This window comes from Eptatretus burgeri, chromosome 5, assembly GCF_056783735.1.
Source record: "Eptatretus burgeri isolate ZD-2024b chromosome 5, Ebu_testis_v1, whole genome shotgun sequence".
NCBI lineage: Eukaryota > Metazoa > Chordata > Myxini > Myxiniformes > Myxinidae > Eptatretus > Eptatretus burgeri.
In genome coordinates, this window is record NC_140965.1 from 17,737,709 (window position 1) to 17,749,334 (window position 11,626).

Consider the following 11,626-nt stretch of genomic DNA (forward strand, 5'->3'; position numbering starts at 1 on the left):
GGGAGGACAAAACAGTGGGGAACAAAGACATTGGGAGATCTGTGGAAGGGAGAGGGATGGGGCGGGGAACATGTGGTTTACAAGATGGATATTACAGGGACTTTCAGGAAGGAAAGCAGGGAATTTGAAGGTGGTGGGTTTGGGGTGGATTAACAGAGTAGAAAGGATTGAGGATTTGGATTGGGGATGATAAGAGGTGGTGGTGAACGGCTGTTTTGAAGGCCTGGAGGGAAGAATTGGATTGAAGAGAGTGAGGGAGTTTATTCCAAAGGCGGGAAAAAAGAGGAATGAAAGAGTGAAGGTGACCAGTGATTCGTGATTTTGGTCGTTTTACCAGAAGGGGGTTGTTGGCGGACCTTGAGCACCCTGCGGAAATGTGGTGGGGACATATCACAGACATAGCAGGGGGTGAGACCAGAGAGGAGATGGAAGAAGACAGAAAGACCACCAACCTGCTTGGGGTGAGAGAGTGAGAGGCCCAAAGACTCAGCCTCATCGTGGGAGATACCAATGATCCTAAATGTCTTGGTTTCCGCAGCGTGAAGCCGAGAAAGGTGAGAGGCGGGAGCATCAGCCAATAGGGGAGAGTAGTACTCCACCAAGCTGTGGACGAAAGCTTTGTTTGTGGTCAAGAGCTCAGGTGGGCCAAGGAAGGACTTTACCTGACGTAGGATTCCCAGTCGGCGACTGGCTTTGGAGGCCAGGTTGGAAATGTGGCTTTCCCAGGAAAGGTCATGGCAGATGGTGAGACCCAGAAGCTTGAATGAAAGGACTTCTTCCAGAGGATTGTTGAGAAAGTAGATGAGGGAGGGGGGTTCCAAATGGTCCTTTCATAGAGACAGTGAGAGTGTGTGATTTGTCCGGATTGAAAGACATGTTCCATGTGCGAGACCAGTTTGTGATTATATCCAAATCTGAAGAATGCGAAGAAGCTGTAGCTTCCCAGTCTGAGGGATAACAGATGGTACAACAGAGGGTGCAGTCATCAGCAAAGAGATAAAGAGGATTTTCCAGACAGTCGGAGAGATCATTGATGAAAACCAGAAGAAGAACAGGGCCCAGAATGCTACCTTCAGGAACTCCAGCCTGGACAGGAAGAGGAGATGAGAGAAATCCATTTAGGACCACACCGTGGCAGCAACAGGAGAGGAAGTCTGCGAGCCATGAATAGGCCCGTGCAAAGCTGGTAATCGGCCCAGGCCAGATGGGAAACGTAGGCCCACATTTCAAACTGCTCATGTATTTTTGTAATCAGTGCTAAATACATATGACTAACACTTTTCAAATGCAGTACAATTGGTCTTACACAGTCAATTCTCGCTGACCACCTTATCTTTGACATTTTATGCAGTGAGAGAGGAAGGTGTTCTTTCATAAGGGGTCCCACCGCTGGGGACTTGAACTGAAGACATTGAACATTTCTAGATGGTAGGCCCATGCAAACTGGCCCACCTGACCCCCCCCCCCTCTGTTCTGGCCTGGCCATGAGTGGAGATGACCTTGGATACCATAGGAAGAGAGTTTTGTGAGCAGGGCAGGGTGCCAGACCATATCAAAACCACGCGATATGTATAGTGATATGGCTCTGATTTCATGTCTGGCATTGAGTTCCTCCATCAATTGATGGAAGAGCAGAAGCAGCATATCCAGGGTAGAGTGACCTGGTCTGCAACCAAGTTGATGATCGGAAATCAAGCCATTGGAGAAGAGGAAGGATTTAATGTGGAAGGAGAAAAGGAAGGATTTTGAACAATAGTCAACCACTATGGTTATAATATGAATTATTTTCAAAATGTCATTGACATTATACTGTAAATAACAATCAACAGTGTCGAATTTACATTGTACTGTAAATAATACATCGTATCGGGGTGAATCAAATCTAAATCCATACAATTACATCGAAGAAATGATTGTCCTCTTGTTGAAAACTATCATTTGAATATCATAACTGGAATGGCACCCGGTAGAGCACATAACTCCGCCAGGGTGAAGAGTTTATACGTTTTGTATCCGAGTAATTGGCCCGATCTGCATGTGGACTTCAAAAATTTAATCGGCTTGTACTTGTCACCTCCCCAACTCATCCACCAAGTTTTATCATAACTCATCTACAACTTTTTTAAATATTGTGAGATATGTCGTTTTTTTGCTCTGTCTCTCAATGGTGAAGAATCACTTGTTCCATAAAAAAAAATTATAGTATCCGGATCCGGATCTTCACCAGAATCAAATCAATTCTTCCTTGGAACACACCCAAACTGTCCACCAAGTTTCGGCCGAACCCGTCAATAACCTTTTGAGATATCCTGATCACAGTGAGACATACAAGCAGACAGACAGATAAATGAAAAATCACTCAAAGAGTAAGACATGGCAGAACAAACAAAGTAGAATGGCACTCGGTAGAGCGCACACCTCTGCCAGGCTGAACAGTTTACGCTTTGTATCCCACTGATGGGCTGTATCTCAACCAAAACCTAATTGACTTGGTCTTGTCACCTAACCAACTCATCCACCTAGTGTTGTGATAACTCCTCCACATCTTATTGAGATATCAGTATATATATATATATATATATATATATATATATATATATATATATATATATATATATATATATATATATATATATATATATATATATATATGGTTTTTGGCCCTTTCCTCTCAATTTTAAAAATTAGGCCGATGTTGACCTTTTGACCTTAAAAATAGTCGGTGATTGGTTCATCGACCTGATATGCAAATCCTCTTCAAATTTCAAGTCAATTGGATGAAAATTGAGGATTTCAGATATTCGGTTGATGTTGCTCTTCTGGCCTATGTTGACCTTTTGGCCGACGTTGACCTCGAAAATAATTGGCTGGTCGAATTCAGTGACGTGAAAAATAATCCTTTTTATATTTCAAGTCAATCGGATGAAAATTGAGGATTTTAGAAATCTCACCCAAGTTGTTGACCTTTGGCTTATGTTGACCTTTTGACCTATGTTGACCTCAAAAGGAATTGGTGATTGAATTCCGTGACTGGATATGCAAATCCTGTTCAAATTTCTCGTCAATCGGATGAAAATTGACGATTTTAGAAATTTGACGAAGCTGTTGACCTTTGGTGGATGTTGACCTTTTGACCTCAAGAACAATACGCTTATTGCTTACGATGAACTCTACTATGTAGTGAAGTTTCGTGGAGATCGATTTAAAATTGCGTCCTACAGGTGATAAACACACAATCAAACAAAGAGGAACATCCAGAATAACGCACTAGACCAACCAATACTTGAAAATTCTTCGATTTTCGCAAGTAACAAACTACAGGGTGTTTCAAAAAGACTTGGACAACTTTGGTTGTTCATATATTTAGTACCACAAGTGATACAAAGATACCCTTTGTTTAATATGATACAAAACCTCATAAAGTTTTCTCTATTTTCAGGTCTGTTGGTTTAATGTAAAAGAAAGTGGCGACTACACAGGAGAAAGCTCACTGTGTCGAATGGTTCATCGAGATGAGATTTGACACGCTAGTTCAGCGTAATTTACATACACGGTATGGAAGGAATCCACTAATTCAGACTACAATCAGAAAATGGTACAAGAGGTTTAAGGAGCCTGGAGGTTGGCAGAAAGAGAAAAGTATCGGTCGACCAAGCACAAGTGCAGCAGACGTTGAACGAGTGCGTGAATCATTTCAAAAAAGTACCAGAAAATCAATCTGACTCACATCTAGAAAACTGGGACGACCAACCACCACTGTACACAGGGTTTTGCACACTGAAAAAAGTCAAGTTCACCGACAAAGCTTGCTTTCATAGATCGGAGAAGGTCAACCGGCACAATGTGAGGAACCGGAGCTATGAACCCCCCCCCCCTCCGCCCCCCCGTGGTCATTGAACAAATACGCGATAGTCCAAAGGTCAATGTGTGGTGTGGCCTTCTTCATGACTGCTTGGTGGGTCCGTTTTTCTTTGTGAAGGATACAGTGACCTCAACAATTTGGGTGAACATGTTGGAAGGACTTGCCTTCCCACAGATTGAAGACTTGCAACACCAATATCATTTATCAATAGGTGAGCACTCCCCATCATTGGGACTTAGTCGTTCGAGCTACCCTGAATGGAAAATTTCCAGGTTGCTGGATTGGCCGAGATGGACAAACCGCATGGCCCCCATGATCAGCAGACAGACAGACGATCACCTTGATTATTTTCTAGGGGAGTTTGTCACATATGTTGTCCATAACACCAAGGTGGCAAAGCTGCAGGGTATTCGTTGTCAAATCACAGCTGCATGCGCACTGGTGCACAAACATGCTGAGCTAAACATGGCAATAACTCGTGTACTGCCTTGATGTCCTGCGCCAAACAAACATAGCTCACATTGAAGTGTTTTGATGGTGTGCAGAAAACCTTATCAATTTTTGTATCACATAAACCAAAGGGTATCATTGTATAATTTGTCATTCTAAATATATTAACAAGCATAGTTGACCGGGTCTTTTTGGAACACCCTCGACTGACGGAAACAATCTCTTCTTCTTCTTCCTCTTTCGACTGCTCCCGTTAGGGGTCGCCACAGCGGATCAACCGTCTCCATTTCGCTCTATCCTCCACATCTTCCATTGACACTCCAACCACCCGCATGTCCGCCCTCACCGCATCCATGAACCTCTTCTTTGGCCTTCCTCTTCTCCTCCTACGTGGCGGCTCCATCTTCAACATCCTTCTGATATACTCCGCTTCCCTCCTGAGCACATGTCCAAACCATCTCAATCTCGCCTTTCTCACTTTGTCTCCAAACCGTCCGACCTGCGCTGTCCCTCGAATATACTCATTTCTTATCCTGTCCATCCTCGTCACTCCCAACGAGAATCGCAGCATCTTTAACTCTGCCACCTCCAGTTCCGCTTCCTGTCTTATTGTTAGTGCCACCGCCTCCAAACCATACAACATAGCTGGTCTCACTACCGTCTTATATACTTTCCCCTTCACTCTTGCAGCTACCCTTCTGTCACAAATCACTCCTGCAACTATTCTCCACCCACTCCATCCTGCCTGCACTCTCTTTTTCACTTCTCTCCCACACTCTCCGTTACTTTGGACAGTTGATCCCAAGTATTTAAACCCATCCACCTTCCCCACCTCAACTCCTTGCAACCGCACCATACCACCACCCTCCCTCTCATTTACGCACATGTACTCCGTCTTACTCCAACTGACTATCATTCCCCTTCTCTCCAGTGCGTACCTCCACCTCTCAAGGCTCGCCTCAGCCTGCTCCCTACTCTCCCTACAGATCATGATGTCATCCGCGAACATCATAGTCCATGGGGACTCCAGTCTGATCTCGTCCGTCAACCTGTCCATCACCATTGCAAACAGGAAAGGGCTCAGAGTCGATCCTTGGTGCAATCCCACTTTTACCTGAAACCGGTCCGTCATTCCTACCGCACACCTCACCGCTGTCACACTGGCCTCATACATATCTTGCACGATCCTCACATACTTCTCCACCACCCCCGACTTCCTCATACAATGCCACAACTCCTCTCTTGGCACCCTATCATAAGCTTTCTCTAAATCCACAAACACACTTCTCCATCAACATTCTCAAAGCAAACATTGCATCAGTGGTGCTCTTTCCTGGCATAAACCCATATTGCTGCTCACAGATCGTCACCTCTCCTCTCATCCTCGCTTCCACTACTCTTTCCCATAACTTCATGGTGTGGCTTAACAACTTTATCCCTCTGTAATTTCCACAGCCCTGCACATCACCCTTATTCTTGAAAATCGGAACCACTACACTTAATCTCCACTCCTCTGGCATCCTCTCACTTTCCAAGACTTTATTAAACAATCTGGTGAACAACCCCACTGCCATCTCTCCTAAGCGCTTCCATGCCTCCACTGGTATACCATCTGGGCCAACCGTCTTTCCACTTTTCATCCTCTTCATAGCAGTCCTCACTTCATCCTTACTGATCCACCCCACTTCCAGATTCACTATCTCTACCTCTTCCAACCTTCTCTCTCTCATTTTCTTCATTCATCAGCTCCTCAAAGTACTCCATCCACCTTCTCAACACACTCTCCTCGCTCGTCAGCACATTCCCATTTGCGTCCTTTATCACCGTAACCTGCAGCACATCCTTCCCAGCTCGGTCCCTCTGTCTTGCCAATCGGTATAAATCCTTTTCCCCTTCTTTTGTATCCAACTTCTCATACAGCTCGTCATATACCTTTTCCTTAGTCTTTGCCACCTCTCTTTTTGCCTTTCGCCGCCACTCCTTGTACTCCTGCCTACTTTCTTCATCTCTCTGACTATCCCACTTCTTTTTCGTCAACCCCTTCTTCCTTATACTTTCCTGTACTTCCTCGTTCCGCCACCAAGTCTCCTTATCTTCCTTCCTCTGTCCAGATGTCACACCAAGTACCTTCCAAGCTATCTCCCTCACCACTTCTGCTGTAGTTGCCCAATCATCCCACCCATCTTTACCACCATCCAACGCCTGTCTCACCTCCTCCCTAAATTTCACGCAACAGTCTTCCTCCTTCAGCTTCCACCATCTGGTCCTTGGTTCAGCCCTCACTCTCTTCCTCAACCTCACCTCTAAAGTCATCCTACAGACCACCAATCGAAGCTGTCGAGCTACACTCTCCCCTGCCACCACCTTACAGTCACTAATCTCTTTCAGCTTGCATCTCCTGCTTAAGATGTAATCCATCTGTGTGCACTTTCCTCCACTCTTGTATGTCACCCTGTGTTCCTCCTTCTTCTTGAAATACGTATTTACCACTGCCATTTCCATTCTTTTTGCAAACTCTACCACCATTTGCCCTTCCACATTTCTCTTGTTGAGACCGTACCTCCCCATCACCTCCCCATCACCTCCCCATCACCTCCCCATCACCTCCTCATCCTCTTTATTCCCTTCCCCAACATGCCCATTGAAATCTGCTCCAATCACCACTCTTTCATCCTTGGATACACTCTCCACCACTTCATCTAACTCACTCCAGAAATCTTCTTTATACTCCATCTCACACCCCATATGTGAGGCATATGCACTGATGACATTCATCATCACCCCTTCAATTTCCAACTTCACACTCATCACCCGGTCAGACACTCTCCTCACCTCCAATACCCTCTTGACATAATCTTCCTTCAGGATTACCCCGACACAATTTCTCCTCCCATCCACACCATGGTAGAACAGTTTGAAACCACCTCCAATGCTCCTTACTCCCCATCCACTTGGTCTCTTGTACACACAGTATGTCCACCTTTCTTCTCTCCATCATATCAGCCAACTCTCGCCCTTTGCCAGTCATCGTCCCAACATTCAGAGTTCCAACTCTCACCTCCACATTTCTACCCTTCCCCCTCTCCCACTGCCTCCGGACTCGCCTTCCCCGTCTCCTTCTCCTCCTTCGCCCAGCAGTAGCACAATTTCCACTGGTACCCTGCTGACCAGCGGTCCCGGTGACGGTCGTTGGTAACCCGGGCCTCGACCGATCCGGTATGGAAATTCGTTTTGTTGTCCGCATAATGATTTGGCATAGGTTTTTACACCGAATGCCCTTCCTGACGGAACCTTGGTCGCCTCTTACGACACACAGGGATATGGTACACCTATTCTAACCGGGGCATACACCGGGCCCAGTACAACTGGTACTCATTTCGCCGACCTCGGAAGGATGGCAGGCTGAGTCAACCCCCTGGTGTTTTCGACTTGGTATATATATATATATATATATATATATATATATATATATATATATATATATATATATATATATATACATATATATACATATATATACATATATATACATATATATACATATATATATATATATATATATATATATATATATACATATATTCATTCAGTGTCCCAACGGGGCTTGAACTCAGGACCTTTTGGGTCCCAAGCCACTGCCCTAACTATTGCGCCAACACCAGGCTTAACGGAAACAATTATACTGGGGAAAAAAAATAATTTTTTTTGCCAAGTAACAAACAGGTATGAAAACGTAACTTCCATCGACCTTCAGCCGAGAGGTAAAAAAAAAATATATATATATATATATATATATATATATATAAATTATATATATATATATATATATATATATATATATATATATATATATATACACACATATATGTATTCAAATGCAAGAAAAAGAGGGTACCCAAAGAAGTAAAGAACAAGGATGGAGTCATCAGGAGGACCCTGGATAGGGTTCAGGTTTCAGCCACTACTCCACAACCCTCAAACCCATCCAGGTGCAGCCGAGTGAGCTTTGCAGAAAACTTTTTGCAAGAATTCACTTCTCCTTAGACAGATAGATAACAAAACTGAGAAATAGAGAGTAAAAGACATGAAAAGGAAGAAAAAGCAAGAATCATAATGAATAAAGAGAATTGTGAAAAAGTACAAAGAAATGTGAAAGGAACAACAAACAAAGAAGTACCTGACTCCTCCCATGCTCTTCAAAAACTAAATGTGAAATGGTCGTGATGGTAATCCATAAGAGGATTGTGGGGTCGGTCGTATTGTGGCATCGTAATGTGGTGCTATTCCTACATTGTTTGGTTGTTTTTTTTTTGAGATTTCCTCCCACTGTTTTCCATAAAAATTTATTTTTCTTTTTTGTGAAAAAATTTAAGTAATAAAATGCTTAATGTTTCATATATTTTGTTATTTTTGGTATGGCTTAAATCTATCTATGTTATTAAATTGTTTTAATGCTTGTTTCAGTTGATTTGAAGGATGGGTTGCACATATATCGCTTTTGGAATGGTTCTGTCCAGTGTCCATTTCCCCATGATTCTGGCCTGGTTTGGTTGAGTCCACATTAACATTCGATTTCTTTTCTTTAAAAAACGATGAATGTTTTATAATTTTGGGTTGCATGCATGAGCCCAGAGATAAAGTAACTTCCTCGTGTTGGAATCACCATCATAGCTTCAGCAGTTATTGAGGTAGGTTGGGCTACAGTTTTGCATTGTTTTGAGAGGAGAAGAATCAGAAGAGGTAGAAGAAGTGCCAATTGGCGATTTAGCGATCTTTGATTGTGGTACTTTAGCGATTGTATTCTGGCATCTTTCTAAGTCTTGGTATTTCAGAAAACAAACGAGAATAAAAGTTATGGCTTTTAAATGCTTAAGGCTTTACTCGACAGTAGTTTATAAGCATATCATTGTGTACACGTTTGAATGGGCAGCCATTTTTTTCTTCGTATCATCCCTTTATATGGAAAACTCCATGATATACTTTTTTGTTTGTTTACATTTTGGTGCCTTATTGAAAAGGTTGGCAAAGAGGTCAATTAACAAACCATTAATTATTATACCCTTTTCTCTGCTAAAGTTTGTGGAGGAGAATTATACATAACCTGCAGGACAAAAACTAATCATGGATTAGAAGGGCATAACAGTATATGGGATGATAAACCTGGGATGCCATCATCATGAACAGTCTGCTGACATGGGAACAGCAAGCAGGACAAACCAACTTCTCATAACGTTTCAAACAATCACCAAAAACACCATCCATGGAATACAGGACACCAACAAAGGTGGGGGGAAATAAGTAAATAAATAAATTAAAATACGACCCAGTGGCCTGAATGTGCCCAATCTCATCAATCAGATTTTGAAAGCCAGGTAAGGCTGAGCCCGCTTTTGTAGTGTTGAGATGGGAGACCTCCATGGTGGGCCAGGTGCAGTTGGTTGTTGTTTGGTGCAGTTGATAACGAGCTCTCTCAGCTGTCTCTACTCTCTTCCTACATTTGTCTCCTCGAGAAATAATTTAATAAAATAAAAAACTGCCATCCATTGTGTGTTCGCTTTTGATACATCCGGATTATTTTAAACAAATTTTTTTAAAATTAAAGTGTTTGATTAAAAACTATGGATTGGTCCATACAAAACGCAGCAGGAGGCAAACTGTAGAACATAAATTAATAAACAGCATTTCGCAAAGTCAAGAAAAACTGATAAAACTAGAAGGGCACTCGGTGGAGCGCATACCTCTGCCACGTAATGCCTGATCCATGAGAACATATCGGGCCTAATACATTTTTGAAATATCATGCTATACAGTACTATATGGGTTTTGGCCCTATCTCTCAATGGTGAAGAATCACTTTATAATTACATAATTCTCCTACCCAGATTCGGATTCAGATCTTCACCAAAATCGAATCAATTCGTCCTTGTCACACACCCAATCTGCCCAACAAATTTCATCCGGATCTGTGCGCAACTTTTTGAGATATCCTGCACAAAACGAAAACAAACAAACAAACAAACAGACAGACACAAACAGACAGGAAGGGGGTGAAAACAACGTCCTTCACCTTCGGTGGCGGAGGTAATAATATCCCAGCACACATGACGTACGTAAGCTTTGTCGACATGGATACTCCATACTGAGTGATTCGAATGGAGGTCTCCGATGCCATCCAATGAGAACCACGGCCGGTTTGAAGCGCACACATCGGACCAGTCTCGTGAAAATCTGTCGGACATTGTCTGCGCACACCTTTTATGAACCCCGTAAATAGCTCAACAGGTGGCTCGCAGGTTTCATGAATGGATTCTATTTCATTACAGGACACATTATAGATGTCAAAATGTTCATCATCCCTGTCAACACTTTAAATGGGGGTCGTGACAACACGAGTGGAATCTAAAAATACATTATATTAAGATGAGGATGATGAGGTGTGAATGAAAGATTAAGGTTGCTACCTACCGGATGATGATGAGTACCAATTTTGGTGGTGTACATTCGTTATTAACACCCAATTTGATGAAGATGGAGTGAATGTCCATGACAAACAGTTTGTGTGTGTGATGGAAAGTGTGACCTTTTGTAAGAGACACTGACTCGATTGATATCATTTTGATGAAGAGTAAATCGATGATGAACAAAAAAAAGTGTGATGAAGAATGCGGAGAAATTATGCCAGGATGGCATGGACACAGGTGAGCGGAAAGGGGTGGAGATCGGTGGGCGGAGCTACGTTTCTCACCTGGAAGCACTGCAGGAAGAAATAGCCGTTGAGCTCGTTCACTTCATCCGGCGCTCAAAGAGAAAGAGGGCAGATCCAGGGAATGAAAGTACAGGGGGCGGCACAAGGGGCAGGGACTGGAGGCGGGCGGCACAAGGGGCATAGACAGGGGGGAGGGACAAGTGGTGGCATAAGGGGCAATGGAAACGGATGGCATATGGGGACAAGGACAGGGGGAATCCCAAGGGACAAGGGGGGCACAGTGCAGGCAGTTGTCAGAGACAAGGGGCATCATGTTTTCAGCTTAGTGTTCTGTCTTTTTGTAGATTACATGAATTATCATTTATGCAACGCTCCGTTTTATTTTCATCAGCCTCTTTCGCTTTTCTTTTCACATTTATCATTTGCACAGTGCGTACTCTAAAAGCTCAATTAGTTGGACAGCATGAGAGGATGGACAGTCTGCCTTTATCTGTAAAAATCCTCCACTACACTCCCACCGCTCTCCCGAAACTTTACACACGACCTTCACCTACAAACTTCTACCCTTACCTGCCTCCAACATTACACCCCCTCCTCCCCCGTGTAAA

The 11,626-nt window shown here is 43.3% G+C and overlaps 1 protein-coding gene across 5 annotated transcripts in view; it reads right to left on the reverse strand.

The window, feature by feature from the left end:
* Positions 1 to 11,216, reverse strand: part of LOC147025940 (liprin-beta-1-like) — a 129,920-nt gene extending 118,704 nt beyond the window's left edge. For 2 of the 5 annotated variants that reach the window (XM_085880864.1, XM_085880858.1), the window contains exon 1: positions 11,058 to 11,215. The gene's annotated coding sequence lies outside the window, so the exon portion shown is untranslated. Of the gene's footprint in view, positions 1 to 8,207; positions 8,348 to 10,379; positions 10,509 to 11,057 lie in introns of those variants that run through there. The other 3 variants (XM_085880863.1, XM_085880861.1, XM_085880862.1) reach the window with 3 other exon arrangements.
* Positions 11,217 to 11,626: the final 410 nt, after the last annotated feature.